The sequence below is a fragment of the Schistocerca cancellata genome, chromosome 2 (genome assembly GCF_023864275.1).
Source record: "Schistocerca cancellata isolate TAMUIC-IGC-003103 chromosome 2, iqSchCanc2.1, whole genome shotgun sequence".
Lineage (NCBI taxonomy): Eukaryota > Metazoa > Arthropoda > Insecta > Orthoptera > Acrididae > Schistocerca > Schistocerca cancellata.
In genome coordinates, this window is record NC_064627.1 from 907718726 (window position 1) to 907735974 (window position 17249).

Here is a 17249-nt window from a genome sequence, read left to right on the forward strand (position 1 = left end):
TCAGCGATTGGGTCAAAATCACCTACACAGTCACTCAGTGACCGTACCGGCACCGAAGCGGAAGATAACAGAGAGAAGGCCGAAATACTGAATTCGGTCTTCCTTTCACCTCCTTTCGATCGTCGTACGAACGTCGAAATGACAGATATTGATATAACCCATCGCGGAATACAACAACAGCTCCAATCGCTTAATAGTGGAAAGGCGTCAGGACACATCATTAGATGGCTTGCGGAGTATAATGTAGATGTATGCCTTCCCTCACTTTCCCATGCAATCTAACATCAAGCCACCGTCATATCCGAAAGCCCCACAAATCGGCAGGTTGCACGATTCGACCGACCGGCTAAATGGAGACGAACGACGAGGCAACTTTCTAACTCTCTCAGGTGCCGATAACGCTGTCACACACGAGTACACGGCATCTTCGTGTTCTTCGTAGTGATCATAAAACATTTGGAACAGTTCACACCTTTCATGCACGGTGTCCGCAAAAGAATTTCTCAATGATATACTGTTACCGTTCAATTTAGTGTATTACCAACAAATCTTACATCAAATTGATGGTAAACTAATGTTCATTATGTGTACCTTTAGCTATATGTCACACATTCAACCTAATAACCATTTCTTCCCACACGTTCGTTAAACAATCCAGATGAACGGAATCAACTGCCTCTTCAGTTCTATGTCTCAGTTCTGACTGAACAGTAGGTAGTGGTGGAAAGAAGAAACGATTGTTTTTATGAAGCCCAAAGGAAAATATAGCATTGCATGAAGTCAAGTGAACGTGGAGGCCATCGGGAAAGAGCTCTGTCGTATTGACCATTGCGTCCAATCAAATGGTCAGAGATTTCAATGTTCAATCACATTCGTACAAAGAGAAGCCAATGGGGAGGGGCTGCATCTTTTTGTGATATAAAGTTTTCAGGTTCACCTTTTAAATGGGTAAAGAGCCATTCTTGCAACGTATCTAGGCGTGTCACCCCTGTTATGGGAGCTTCACCGAAAAAACAAAAAAATTTATTAGTTCACTTGACGTCGGGACACTGCACAGGAAACGTTTAATTTTGGGGAATCTCTTTGATATTGTTGTAGAAGTCCATGGAGATGTTTTGAGCCGCGGATACGAAAAATATTGGTATTTATCTTCCCACTTACACGAACAGTCGACGCCACACAACCAACAAAATAATATTCACCTTGCAACGCTTCACTTGCAAAGTTAGAACGTACACGATAGCCATCTGGCCTTAAAGAATGTAACAGGTATGGACACATGTGTAAAACGTTTCTTGAAACTGTAGTTTTTCGAAACTGAAGTTCCGATCAGACTTCTTAGGACTACGATGGTAAGATACTCTGACACGGTCAACATTCTTTTCAGAAGCTTTCGGTTGTCTCGTTCATTTCACTTTACACACATATCAATCGTTTCGCATTGACTGTATCAACGGTGGATGTTTGCCTACAGGGTAGATCATAATTAAACTTCAAACGAAATGCACATTAAACTGATATTATAGATCCACTCTTAGCAAACTATAGAATACAAAATGCTTTACACTCGGGAGTCACCAGTTTCCGTATGTGGCCTTGCAAGAGGGAAAAGAACAAAACAGTACTAGTGGATGAGCTTATCTAAAGCTGTTTGAGTTACTCCTTAATTGTGGCCTTGAACCAACACTCTACAACGACTACAGTTTATTTGTAATTGGGACACTATTTTCTGGAGCCCCTGTACATCCTAGCAGGCCTATTAACAACACCAAACACTGCTTGTAAGCAGTCAAAGTTTTACAAGACACGTTAGCGATCGGTGACCTCTATAGTTCCCTGTTCGCTCACGCCAGAGCACGTAACTTCACGCTCTACCTGGGCGCTTCATCCACTGCAAATATTTTAGATTTTTATTATCATCTAAAAATTATTTTTAGCTTTTTAATGGTATATTTGAAATTTCGAACATGTCAGAATATTCTTTATTACCTGACTTTGCTTCACAAGAGTACAATGTAAGATACATATTATTTTCTGTACTTTTCTGTACATAAGTAAGCTACGTTTTTCAAGTTTTACCGATAAGCAGTGGTGATACGCCATCAATTAACAGCTGTTTTTTTAACCTTTAAATCTAAAGGGGGTGGAAGGGCTGACCCAATAAAGTGAACATTTCTATTCCAATGGGTTTATTACCTACCCAAAACAATCACATAAAATTTGACAGGAGCCACTCATGCAAAATTATTTAAGATACTTACAGTACATAAAATCATAAGCACGTTAATAAATCATCTCCCATAAACATTGAGAACGGCCAGTCAGGCGAAATATTTAAGAAACTCTCATTACATAAAATCATAAACAAGTTAATGAAACGTCTCCCACGATATCCCACCAAAATTGACAGAACCCACTAAGGCTGAACTTAATCATAACTTTATCAAACAACTCTAGTTAAGATACATTTAAGGCCCTTTCAATTTTAACTTTGACATTACATGTAAAATAACAGTGGAGACATAGTCTCAGCTTTAACACTAATACCTAAAACATTTATTACTCGTAAGCTGGGAAATCATGCAGGACGAACCCGAAATAATTCAAATGCCCCCATTGACTTGTAAGATGGACGTTTAGGGGATAGAAAGTTACAACTTTGTACAGTGATAAATGTGTAATAACAGAAGCAATGTCCTAGTTTGTAAGGCCGAAGGTTATCCACGAACGGTGGAACCGACTGAGAGAAGTAATACTTAACTTCGAAACAAGACGTGGCTCTGTTTGCAACCCCAAGTCGAGTAGGTCACCAGAATGTGAACCAAGCAAATGCTACCGAAGAGGAACACACGAGCTCAGGCGAAGTCCACCGCCCGTAAGCCAAACTTGTAATCTAAAGGGAAGCCCAGTGCTTCGGTTGCCCTCTGCTTCAGCTCACTGAAACACAGACCACACCCGACAACAGTAGGCAGGAAAACTTTCCTTAACTTTAACATTTAAGATTGACCAGTAAATTAACTCCATAAAATCAAGGCTAAACAACAACTAATTTCACTCGCAAGTGCTTCTTTTAAGTAAAACTGTACTTGGTAAACAAACAATAAGAGTGGGAAATAAACTGGCTCCCGAGAACCGAAAATCACTAGAACTTAATGACACACATGTGCAAATTCATCAGTATTATGCGGAAGCAGAGCACACACTTTGTAACATGCGTCTTGCAACGTCTTACTGTACCAAGAGTGATCACAATAACAGTTAACTAAGCGCTCAGTGGCTAGCACACTGGACTCGCATTCGGGAGGCCGACGGTTCAATACCGCTTCCGGCCATCCTGATTTAGGTTTTCTGTGATTTCCCTAAATCGCCCCAGGCAAATGCCGGGATGGTTCCTTTGAAAGGGCACGGCTGACTTCCTTCTCCGTCCTTCCCTTATCCGATGAGACCGATGACCTCGCTGTCTGGTCTCCTTCCTGAAAAACAACCCAACCAACCAATTAAGCGATCTTAGTAATTAGCGTTCTTAACTGGGTGTCCTGGTGCTGGGGCGATTTTGCGAAGATGTCAGACCAATCGTTTCGCGAGACCGTAACAGCGTGTCCCTCCAAGGAAGCGGGCACATCCACAGCTCACGAGGCTGCCGGAGAATGCACAGCGCCGGCCAACTTCCGGCGACTCCAGTAAAAGCACGTGACAACCGCCGCCCGGCCTGAGGCACGCCGTCTTCGTTTCTGTCCGCCAGCCAATCGCCGACTCGCGCACCGCAGCGTTCCGTTCTCAAAGCGTTGTGTCCTCTCTCTACTCGCGGTCGGCACTCCCTTACATCTCGAGCCGGCCCAAGCTGAAAGATAAACCTCTGCACTAGGAAATCGATCGCACTCATGTCAGAGATACTACTAGCGCCAGTCCCGAGACGGCTCAAGTGGTAGTTTCAGATCCACCTGAACACATCCTGGCTGTGAAGGCCAAGACCAGTTGTGAACATACACAAATTCATACATAAAATGGAGCCGCCTTCCATTAATTATTATTTTTCATCCCGAACATTCAACAGCTCTTTAGCCACTTTACGACCATGTCCACGACTATATAGTCACAGATGTTGTGCCTCTTACTTCCAGCTTCCAGTACTCAGAATCCATACCACGAACAGACTTAAACACACCAACTTCCAGCTATAAGTCATTCACTTACGATCGCCTAAAAAAACATTCTTTTCCTTCCGAGAAACTGCAGCAAACCTATAAGATCACTTTACATCATCTTTAACTTGAACCAAGAAATATCTCAAAAATTCTCTTCTTAAATTCAGCAAACTTTCCAACGAAACCTCCTTGAACAACACGTTAGCGTGAACTCAGTCTTCAGACAATTCTGTGAATCAAGCCTCTCCCAACGCATCTGCAACCATTTTGAACTACATCTCCCTTTTCAAGTTACCTAGCCTAGCTTTCTTCCTATCTTTTAATAGTCCATCTATACCAACAACACAACAAAGGCCTCCCCTCCAAGCCTATAAAGATGTCTGGATTCCGGTTGTCTGTTCAAACTTCATTGGTATATGCTTCCAAGTAGATGGATTATTCCTGACTAGTCGTCCATTTTATGTAACAGGTAACAACAGTTACTCTCGAACATTCCATCCAAATTCAGGTATGGCCAAGAGATCCACCCTATCATCGCCCCAGCATCTACTACACACAGTCCATGTCCCAAAACCATGCCCTCCTGGGTACCTTATTTATTTATTTTGCGTTCGATATTCCAGATGTCTTACAGTACTACACACATTCAGCATGGGAAACTTAATTAACATGCAAATGAAACAAAAAATTATTCATTATAAATTTAGTTATACATATTACAGTACTTATAAACCCATATGGCATACATGTTGTAATCTGTCAAAAAAATTATCAATTAAACAGAAACACTTAAATTACAAAGCCAAGCAATGGCACAGCCTGTGAGTCTAAGCAGATCCTCTAGTGAACCGTCACAAAAACCATGAAATTCACACTCGATTATGTGCTGCATCGTCTGTATTTCGCTGCAGTCGCAGCGAGGATAATCCACATAGTCCCACTTGGCCATCAGCTCGTTGCACTGTCCAACACCAATTCTCATTCGGTTTAGTGCCACCTAGGTTCTTCGAGGGATGTTGAGGCCAGGAACACGATCAGCTGGGTTCTTAATGAAGTTTCATTGTTAACATTTGCTTGTTGCCATAGGTGTTTCCATTCTCCTATAGTGTCCATATTGTTCGAAGAGTGGTTCCAGAAGGAATTTCTTAACTGTAATCGTGTCGGGCCATGCAGATCGGCGTGTATTGGGAGTGTGGTGTCAGCAGCAATTTTTTGCATTTCTCTTTGGCTTGCGCGTTGTCTGCGGAGTGAGGGAGGGTCAGTGTTTGCCAGCACAGAGAGCCATGGTGTTGAGGTAGGTCTGACTGTTTCAATTATTGTTCGCAAGGTGTCATTTAGGCGAACATCTGCTTTATTGATGTGCGAACTTTTGGCCCATACCGGCGCACAGTATACTGCAAAACTGTACACTAGAGCCAAGAAGGGAGTTCAAAGTGTCGTAGCATTACTTCCCCGGGTATAGCCTGCGAGATTCAGGATGACATTGACTCTACTTCTAAATTTTCAGCTGACATCCTGCGGGTGTTCTTTGAATGTCAGGCTGCGGTTCAACACCCAGGTATTTTGGTGCTCTTTCATGTCTTATATTCTGGCCTGCTATATCCAAGCACAGCTTCCTGTCTGCTTGTTTGTTATTCAGGTGCATCACTGTGCTTACTGCTTTTGATGCATTAAGGTTCAGCTTCCAGGTCCTGTAGTAGTTATGAAGCTGCACTAAGTCAGAATTTAGACCTGATTCCAATTGTTCGAATGACTCGCCATGCAAAGCAATAGCCAGATCATCGGCAAATGCGAACTTCCGTGATTTGAGTTCCGACATATCAGAGGTGTACAAGTTAAACAGTAAAGGAGCTAGCACAGAAACTTGTGGCAGTCCATTATTGACGACTCGGGCTTTGCTTGTTTTTCCGTGAAGATGTACTCTATACTTCCTTGTGGCTAGCACATTATAAAGGAGCTTTAATGACTTATTACAATTGACTAGTGTAGCAAGCTTATACAGTAATCCTTTAAGCCATACTGTGTCGTATGCAGCTGAGAGACCTATAAATACTACACCGGTCTTTTCCTTGTTCTGAAAACCACGCTCAATATGCGTGGTTAGTGCCAGGACTTGATCGCAGCAGAATGCGGCCCATCCTGAGTACCTGCAATATGCCAACATCATCGCGTTCCGAGCAGTCCACCTTCACCTCCATTCATCTCGATGATCTCTCCAACTTTATCTCAGCAACATCTTCTGGCATAAGTAATGGTACATTTCCAACAAGCCTGCAAGAAAGTAGACTCTTTCGCCTGACAATCCGCTGCCATTCAACCATTTAATTAAAACACTAAAGTACAGCAAACGCAGACATCACCTGCAGGGGACACAGCGGCCATTGCAGTTAATGTACTGTAACAGTTGTGGTTACTAAATGTGACACTTCTGTCACTCAATGTAACTGGGTTTTCTCTTTTGATGCTGTCAATTGTCAGGATGAGCATTCTAAGGCATTCTGTCAGGGTGAAAATATTAAATAAATTAACTTTTCTCTCTTACAAAATGTGGGCAGGGTGGGTTCTTCCTTGGCTCGGGTATGAGGTCGAATGAAACATCATTTTTTACATAAGATAACTTTTATTGAAAGTTTCGTACAACTGTTATCTTACTGGACGTTCTGGTTCGGAGAGCGGCAGCCGTGTCGTTTGCGTAGCCTTCTGCTGCGGCAGCGGCGGCGGCGGCGGCGGCGGCGTCTGATTACGCGTAGCGGTGTGTATCTCGTGTCGCCGTCTCGCCCAGCTGACCGGAGACGCGCAGCGCGAGCCCGTTTAATTATTGCGAGCGACGTCGTGCATCGGATGGTGATACCTTGAATGTGGCGTCCCAGTGTTTCTCTTCTCTAAGCGGCCGCGTGTGTTGTGCGTCGACCAGCGGAGCGGTGCGGCGGGGGAAGGCCAGTGTCCCGGACTCGAACCACGGACTCCCGCTTGCCAGTCTTCGGCTGTCAGGTCTTCATCCAGCTCACAGGTGACTGCTGAAGTGAGTCCGTCTCCTTCCCGTCCTCACGAGTCACCCGGGTATGTAAAATCAGACTTTAAAATACCTTTTAACTTCTTCTTCTGGCACTGAGGCTGCTGCTTGCTATTCCATTACAGCGGCGGACTTGGTGCGTCTGTGCATGATGTAGTCTCTTCTTGCATGACCGTCTTCAGCACCGAAACTGACTTAAAACAACTGCTACGCTTCTTCACTTCTTCGTCTTCTTCGTCGCTCGTCTCCGTCTTTGTCTCCGTCTTCGCCTTCGTCTTCCTCTCGTCTTCATCTGTCGGGCCCACTGCGTCTCGCGTATTTATTCACTTCAGTTTACTGGAGGTGAACGACTTCACGGCCATTGCCTCTTCTGTCACGTTGAAAAGATTCTCGAAGATTCTTCTTAACGTCGGTCATTGGCTCTTGGGATGTAGGCGAGGGCCTTTGCTCACATGCGGCAACTGAGAAACACGTGAGCCGGTCGGGCGATGCCCTGACGGCTGAATCGACAGCGCCCGCTTATGTGGAACTTGCTGACTTCACGGTCATTGTCTCTGCTGTTCGGCCCGCTGTGTGCCAGTATGTAACTCTCCAAACTAAACCAAGTTTTCCATTTATATTCTAATTTCTAGTTCACTTTGATTTCACTAATTTATTTACTTAAGTACCACTCAACATTCCTCCACCCTTCGGAGAAATTCGCCCTCGAATTTACTACTCAACATTCCTCCACTCTTCACACGGAAAAAACACAAGCACTGAAAACTCTCGACTTACACATGCGTCACATTAAGTATGTTGAAAATACTGTATCACTTTATAAAAGCCCTGTGCGCTCATGAATCACATAGTTTACACATAAATGGTTATAATAAGTGTAACAAGTCTTGATGAGAATGAATAAACAGAAATAGATTTTTCACTTAGAAAATTACATAGCAACAGCTGTTTAATCTACCCTATACTAATGCAAGAATAACTATTCTACAGTATTGTTTATTTTAACATAAGACTGTTTAGTAAAGAGTGAAGTACAATAAACAAAATTAATACACTAATGCTCAAAAGTAGCCATTGAAGTACATCAGTTAAGAGTGTGGTATCCAGTTAACAGGGATTTGATGAAGTGGTATATTATTTGGCTTATTTTTTCGTCTTAAATAAAAGAGAACTGTACAAAGCAGAAACACCAACACAAAGGTTCCAGATATACCCGTTCCTAGCATTATAATTTTAGTTTTGTGTTCACCTTTTAATTTTAAGGCATGTTGCATCATAACATTGGCATCAATTTTGCCTTGTTGCCAGTTTATGAACATATCTAATGACTTCAGAAGGGAACTGTCAAGGGAATCATTGAGGTAGGATAGGTTTTGTGTAGGAAATGCTTTGCATGGCGTTTTCTGAAAAAAGCAAACATGGTTATGGACCTACGAACCTAGTAAAAACAAAAATAAAGAAAAGAGGAAATACATTGTTAACTACAAGATCTACATCAATCTATGTTCAACCTTTTTTTTCTTAAAAAAATAAACCATTATCATTTATTAATTATTTACATTTTTATACTATCCACAGTCTACTGAGATTCCACTAGGACATTCGCACTCTTGGTCGAAGATTGTATGGTGCCATGTCTGTATGTTGTGCTGGCGTGGCCACTCTTTTTCCTTTTTGGGTACTTCCTCCACCCTTCGGCAAAGCAGACACTATTGTTGAAGGAATTACATCTGGAGCGCCCTTAAAAGGTTTTAAACGACTGACATGCACAACAGTAGTTCTGGTGGGCAGTTGCAATTTAACGTTGACTGGTGACGTGATCTCAATAATTTGATAAGGACCTCTGTAGTTTGTTATAAATTTCTTTGTTTTTCCTTTCGCAACGTATGGAGTTAAAAGCATAACCCACTGACCGATTTTGTAATTTGGATATTTAGCTTTGGTATTACCTAATCTTTCCTGTCGTTCCAAAGCCTTTGTATTAGATTTTTGAACCTTTTTCCATACATCTTTCATCATTCGACTGAAATCTCTTACTGTTTCTCCGACTTTTCTGCTTTTCTGCCTGATTACATCAAAAGGGGACGGCATTTTTCTCCCATAAACCACTTCATAAGGTGACATGCCAGTTGCTTCATGCGTTTTGGCGTTGTATACCGACACGATTATTGGTAAATACGTATCCCAATTAGAATGTTGTTCGTTAATATAATAACTAAGCATCTTGCCAATTGTCCGATGAACTCTTTCTGTGCGTCCGTTGCACTGAGGGTGTAACGGAGTTGTGCGTAATTTGCGTATTTTTAGTAAGTGGCAGAGCTGTTTCATTAGTTCAGACATAAAATTAGATCCCTGTTCTGTGATAATAGCTTCAGGTACGCCAAATTTAAGTATCCAACTGTTAACTAAAGCTTGGGCAACTGTACTTGCTTGCTGATCTGGGAGACTCACCATAGCTAGATAGCGTGAAAAGTGATCTATAATTGTAAGAACATACTTATTACCAGCAGGTGTTTTATGAAATGGCCCGTAGAGATCCAGTCCACAGATTTGAAATGGACATGAAGCCTCGGGGAGCCTCTGTAAGGGTATTTTTGAACGAGAAAGTTCAGCTCGTTGTGCGCACGCAATGCAATTACGAACGTACTGCGCAACATCCTGCTTTCTCGTTTGCCACCAAAATCGCTCTGCTACACGTCTTTCGGTTGTCCGCTGTCCACCGTGTCCTGCAAGGATATGGTCGTGGGCCTCTGCCATTATTTCTTGTCTAAGGTGTTGGGGAACAACAATTCGCGGTCCAAGTTTTGTTTTACGGCATAATACACCATCTTCAAAGCAAAATTGTTTTTGAGATGCGTATTTTTTGCATTCTGTATCCTCATCTTGTGCCTTTCTCCAGTCCTCAGTATCTCGGCCTGTTGCTTCCAAAAGTGCTATTTTCCGACTTAGACAATCTGCATTCGTGTGTTTTTTGCCTGGTTTATGGATAACTTCGAAATCCATTTCGGAAAGACATAGGGCCCAACGCGTGAGACGACTAGATGGATCCTTTAACCCAAGCAACCATTTTAAAGCTGCGTGGTCTGTAATGACCTTGAATTTCCTACCATACAAGTAGCATTTAAAGTATTTGATACCATAAATAACACTTAACAATTCTTTCTCTGTTGTGGAATAATTTCTTTCTGCTGTTGTTAGTTGTCTCGAAGCGTAGGCTATGGGGTGTTCCGCGTCATTAATATTCTGACTCAAAACAACTCCTACTGAATGACCACTTGCATCACAGGATAAAATAAATTCTTTATTATAATCTGGGTAGGCTAATACTGGACTGTGTGTTAACTTATCTTTAAGGGTTTGAAATGCTGATTCACAATCTTCAGACCAATGAAATTTTGCACCCTTTTTCAATAATTGGGTTAAGGGTCGGGCAATTTCAGCAAAATTTTGAACATATTTTCGGTAATACGATGCGAGACCAATGAAACTTTGTACTTCCTTAACGCGTTGTGGTGTTGGGAAGTCCTTAACTGCCGAAATTAATCGAGGATCTGTTTTAATTCCTTTTGCACTAATGACATGCCCTAGGTATGTAACCTCTGTCAATGCAAAACTACATTTTTCCATATTTAATGTTAATTTAGCTTTTCTAAGTCTCTGAAAAACATTACGCAGACGCACAGCATGTTCATTAATGTCTTTGGAGAATACAATAATATCGTCTAGATATACACAACATTGCTGAGTTTTTAGTCCTCGCAATACTCCATCGAGTAGTCTTTGAAAAGTTGCTGGTGCATTTTTCAAACCGAAAGGCATTCTTTTAAATTGCCAGTGGCCTCCAGGGGTAGAAAATGCTGTTTTATGCCTATCTTCAGGTGCAACTTCCAATTGATGATATCCGCTACGTAAATCGATTGTTGAAAAGTATTTACTGTTACCTAAACTGTCAATGATATCTGTAATGTTTGGAAGAGGATAAACATCTGAGATAGTTTGTTTGTTAAGGTGTCTGTAGTCACAACAAAATCTATATCGTTTCGTACAGTCGGGAGACTTCTTTGGAATAATTACAATATTTGAATTATAAGGCGAATCAGAATATTCTATGATTCCTTCTTTTAGATGCTGTTCTAAAAATTCATCCAGTACTGGCTGTAAGTGATGCGCAACTCTATAAGGCTTTCTATAAACTTGGGGGCTATTTCCTGTTGGGATCCTATGCTGTGTGATATCTGTTGCTGGCAGTGGACCTTCTGCATTAAATAAATCTTGAAACTCAACTAAAACTGCTTCTATCGTGTCTCTATCCTTTCCTTGCAAATGCTCAATCTTCTGGCGTAATGCGGTTTTATAGGCGTCTGGTTTCTGACCATCATTAATATCTGACCAAATGAAATCTTCTTCTTCAAAAGTACTGACTGTAGCTACTAATATTCCCTTATGCAACTCTTTGTCCTCCACTCCAAAATTGTCAATATGTACCGGTACTTTTCTTTCTCCCTCAACGTCTTGAACCCGTACAACACTTCTACGTACAAAACAATGTGATACATCTAATTCCTCATTTTCCTCTAGTGGCTCTATTAGACATATTGTATCTGTAGGCACCTCGGGGTCAACGGTCATCCAGAGAAGTTTTCCTGAGCCAGATGGTATCTGATCCCGCGAATCAACCTTCAAGGACGTTGCACGCAGTGTAGTTGATTTCGCCTTCCGGTTAGGGAAATCTTGCGGCAGAGGGCCCTTTGCAGCGGTGTCACCTAGCTGAAATACTATTCCGCTAAGTTCTACAGTTTGCTGTCTGAGGTCAATTTTAGCGTGATGTTTATTCAGGAAATCCAACCCTAGGATCGCGTCGTACCCGTCAGTTATCTTTGTTACCACTTCTACCTCTTCTTGAAATTGTACACCTTGAATATAGAAAATCAGTGATGTACATCCTAATGACTTCACTGTACCTCCTCCTACTCCACTCAATCTATACCTTGGAGGGTCATATTTCTTTTCTCCAATACATTCATTACTCACTATTGATACGTTCGCGCCTGTATCCACCAGTATCCTTGCCTCTTTATCCTGTATGGTAGCAGATAACCAGCATTCCGCCTTCACAATCGCCTTAATGGCATGAAATTTTATTGGGAACGCCTGGCGACGGTTCCGACATTCCCGTTTGAGTTTAACTGATTTCTATTTCCAAAAACTTTCTTAGACCTGCATTCCTTGAATGTGTGACCTATTCTTTGACAATTAGTGCATTGAGGTTGTCTGCAGTTTTTTGCTATATGGCCTTGTCGATCGCACCTAAAACATCGTACTCCTGCTGAAAATACATTTCGCTTCTCCTTGTATCTGGTGGCAATGTCAATTTCTTCAAAAGCTGTCGCCACAGATACAGCTTCTGCTAAATTCTTAGGAAACTCTGCCCTGACACGACGGGACGTTTCAGGAGGTAACCCACGTAAAAATGTATCTAGAGCTCTATCTTCTGCCTCTTGTAAAATAACTTTATTTGCTTCATCACTAGTTGTCAACTGATAGGTGTTAATATTAACTTTTCTAATCCTATCTACAAAGCTTTCTAATGACTCGTTTTGCTTCTGAGTAATAGTGTGTAATTTTTCTCTATAAAATCTACAGCTGTTCTGTTTTTGAAAACGTTTAAGTAATCCTTTCTTCAATTCCTCAAATGTTGGAGCAATCCGTAATTCTTCATGGTATAATACGTGTGCTTTAGCCTCTCCTAGCAATCTTAACTTTGTCATTTGTAAGAGCTGTTTATCTGACCATGATCCTAACTTTGCAGCTGCTACTAAATCATCAAAAAAGGCTGTTATGTCTTCGCCAGGTTTACCTGAAAAAGGAGTTACCAAGGCTGCTGCTGAGGAATCTAGGGTAGGAGGGACTGAACTGGTTTGCCTAACCTCACACAACTGTTTAAATAATGCATTATTATCATTTTTAAGCTGTGCTATTTGATTAACTAAGCTCTGAATAGCTTCCTCAGTAGAAACCCCTTGTGGTGCTGACTCTGACTTTGTACGATTTCGTGTCATCATTTTATAAACTGTTAGTTACACAATCTTACCACACTGAATTAAAAAGATGTTTAAAAATTTTCGACAAACTCTTAAAATCATGACAGAATATACACTTCTAAAGAAAGAAAATATTACGACTGCTATGCAAACCTCTATCCTTTCACACATTAAACAATACTAACTGTGGATCTTTAGTGACTGTCATTCACACCTCATATTGAGCCAAGGGTTTTTTCTCTGACACCAAATGTAACAACTACTACGGCTTCTGACATCAAATGTAACAGTTGTGGTTACTAAATGTGACACTTCTGTCACTCAATGTAACTGGGTTTTCTCTTTTGATGCTGTCAATTGTCAGGATGAGCATTCTAAGGCATTCTGTCAGGGTGAAAATATTAAATAAATTAACTTTTCTCTCTTACAAAATGTGGGCAGGGTGGGTTCTTCCTTGGCTCGGGTATGAGGTCGAATGAAACATCATTTTTTACATAAGATAACTTTTATTGAAAGTTTCGTACAACTGTTATCTTACTGGACGTTCTGGTTCGGAGAGCGGCAGCCGTGTCGTTTGCGTAGCCTTCTGCTGCGGCAGCGGCGGCGGCGGCGGCGGCGGCGTCTGATTACGCGTAGCGGTGTGTATCTCGTGTCGCCGTCTCGCCCAGCTGACCGGAGACGCGCAGCGCGAGCCCGTTTAATTATTGCGAGCGACGTCGTGCATCGGATGGTGATACCTTGAATGTGGCGTCCCAGTGTTTCTCTTCTCTAAGCGGCCGCGTGTGTTGTGCGTCGACCAGCGGAGCGGTGCGGCGGGGGAAGGCCAGTGTCCCGGACTCGAACCACGGACTCCCGCTTGCCAGTCTTCGGCTGTCAGGTCTTCATCCAGCTCACAGGTGACTGCTGAAGTGAGGCCGTCTCCTTCCCGTCCTCACGAGTCACCCGGGTATGTAAAATCAGACTTTAAAATACCTTTTAACTTCTTCTTCTGGCACTGAGGCTGCTGCTTGCTATTCCATTACAGCGGCGGACTTGGTGCGTCTGTGCATGATGTAGTCTCTTCTTGCATGACCGTCTTCAGCACCGAAACTGACTTAAAACAACTGCTACGCTTCTTCACTTCTTCGTCTTCTTCGTCGCTCGTCTCCGTCTTTGTCTCCGTCTTCGCCTTCGTCTTCCTCTCGTCTTCATCTGTCGGGCCCACTGCGTCTCGCGTATTTATTCACTTCAGTTTACTGGAGGTGAACGACTTCACGGCCATTGCCTCTTCTGTCACGTTGAAAAGATTCTCGAAGATTCTTCTTAACGTCGGTCATTGGCTCTTGGAATGTAGGCGAGGGCCTTTGCTCACATACGACAACTGAGAAACACGTGAGCCGGTCATTGCCTCTTCTGTCACGTTGAAAAGCTTCTCGAAGAATCTTCTTAACGTCGGTCATTGGCTCTTGGGATGTAGGCGAGGGCCTTTGCTCACATGCGGCCACTGAGAAACACGTGAGCCGGTCGGGCGATGCCCTGACGGCTGAATCGACAGCGCCCGCTTATGTGGAACTTGCTGACTTCACGGTCATTGTCTCTGCTGTTCGGCCCGCTGTGTGCCAGTATGTAACTCTCCAAACTAAACCAAGTTTTCCATTTATATTCTAATTTCTAGTTCACTTTGATTTCACTAATTTATTTACTTAAGTACCACTCAACAGTACAAATCAGCCGCCACAGATCACGTGTAATTTGATTTATTTGAGTAATTTCGTTCATCATGTGTGAGCTACCTCGGATACTTCGTGCTCTGGTCGCTCAGAACCATTGCTCATACCCTTTGCGTGGCAAGGCGTGGAGGGACGATCAAGAACAGAAAATCAAAGAACATAAACAGGGAATAACGAAACACTACGCAGGGTGGCCGACAGTGATTTGTACTGTTGTTGTTGTGGTCTTCAGTCCTGAGACTGGTTTGATGCAGCTCTCGACGCTACTCTATCCTGTGCAAGCATCTTCATCTCCCAGTACGTAATGCAGCCTACATCCTTCTAAATCTGCTCAGTGTATTCATCTCTTGGTCTCCCTCTACGATTTTTACCCTCCACGCTGCCCTCCAATACTAAATTTGTGATCCCTTGATGCCTCAGAACATGTCCTACCAACCGATCCCTTCTGCTAGTCAAGTTGTGCCACAAACTCCTCTTCTCCCCAATCCTATTCAGTATCTCCTCATTAGTTATGTGATTTACCCATCTAATCTTCAGCATTCTTCTGTAGCACCACATTTCGAAAGCTTCTATTCTCTTCGTGTCCAAACTAGTTATCGTCCACGTTTCACTACCATACATGGCTACACTCCATACATATACTTTCAGAAACGACTTCTGACACTTAAATCTATACTCGATGTTAACAAATTTCTCTTCTTCAGAAACGCTTTCCTTGCCATTGACAGTCTACATTTTATATCCTCTCTACTTCGACCATCATCACTTATTTTGCTCCCCAAATAGCAAACCTCCTTTACTACCTTAAGTGTCTCATTTCCTAATCTAATTCTCTCAGCATCACCCGACTTAATTCGACTGCATTCCATTATCCTCGTTTTGCTTTTATTGATGTTCATCTTATATCCACCTTTCAAGACACTGTCCATTCCGTTCAACTTCTCTTCCAAGTCCTTTGCTGTCTCTGGCAGAATTACAATGTCATCGGCGAACCTCAAAGTTTTTATTTCTTCTTCATGGATTTTAATACCTACTCCGAATTTTTCTTTTGTTTCCTTTACTGCTTGCTCAATATACAGATTGAATAATATCGGGGAGAGGCTACAACCCTGTCTCACTCCCTTCCCAACCACTGCATCCCTTTCGTGTCCCTCGACTCTTATAACTGCCATCTGGTTTCTGTACAAATTGTAAATAGCCTTTCGCTCCCTGTACTTTACTCCTGCCACGTTCAGAATTTGAAAGAGATTATTCCAGTCAACATTGTCAAATGCTTTCTCTAAGTCCACAAATGCTAGAAACGTAGGTTTGCCTTTTCTTAATCTAGCTTCTAAAGTAAGTCGTAGCGTCAGTATTGCCTCAAGTGTTTTGTACTAGGAGCGAAAATTTTTTGGGATGGCCAATAATATGGATTATTGACGGGAGAACGGCAGAAGAGAGCGAGTGTGGAAGGGCTCTTTCCCCGCTACTCGCTCCCTTTCTCAACCGCGCACAACATTTAGTTTAGGTGTGTGGGAGATGTAAGGCCTTTATGTTGGATATATTCATTTATTGCATTTAAAATATTATTCACTGTAGTATTACTGCTTTAAAATGTATTTCAGTTCATTGTGACGTTGTGGTACGGCCATCTTATACTATGGTTAATATTAAAAAAGGGGTGCACAACGTTCTCTATTGGCTCAAAAACGACTCGTTTCACCCGAGTAGAGCATCAGTAGGCTATCTTGTAACACCATATCTCTTCTGCTCCACTTATTTATTTTGCCTTTTGTTTTATTTAATGTTACATCGTTGAGCTTCTGTAAATGTGTTTGATTGAATAGATAACATAAAATTGTTTACTCCTTTCTTTGTAAAAACTTTGATGTCGTGGTTTGATTCTATGCAATGTAGTATTTCTGTCATTTAAATTCTTTGTCCCATTTGGAGGGAACAAAACTTACTATATACACTCCTGGAAATGGAAAAAAGAACACATTGACACCGGTGTGTCAGACCCACCATACTTGCTCCGGACACTGCGAGAGGGCTCTACAAGCAATGATCACACGCACGGCACAGCGGACACACCAGGAACCGCGGTGTTGGCCGTCGAATGGCGCTAGCTGCGCAGCATTTGTGCACCGCCGCCGTCAGTGTCAGCCAGTTTGCCGTGGCATACGGAGCTCCATCGCAGTCTTTAACACTGGTAGCATGCCGCGACAGCGTGGACGTGAACCGTATGTGCAGTTGACGGACTTTGAGCGAGGGCGTATAGTGGGCATGCGGGAGGCCGGGTGGACGTACCGCCGAATTGCTCAACACGTGGGGCGTGAGGTCTCCACAGTACATCGATGTT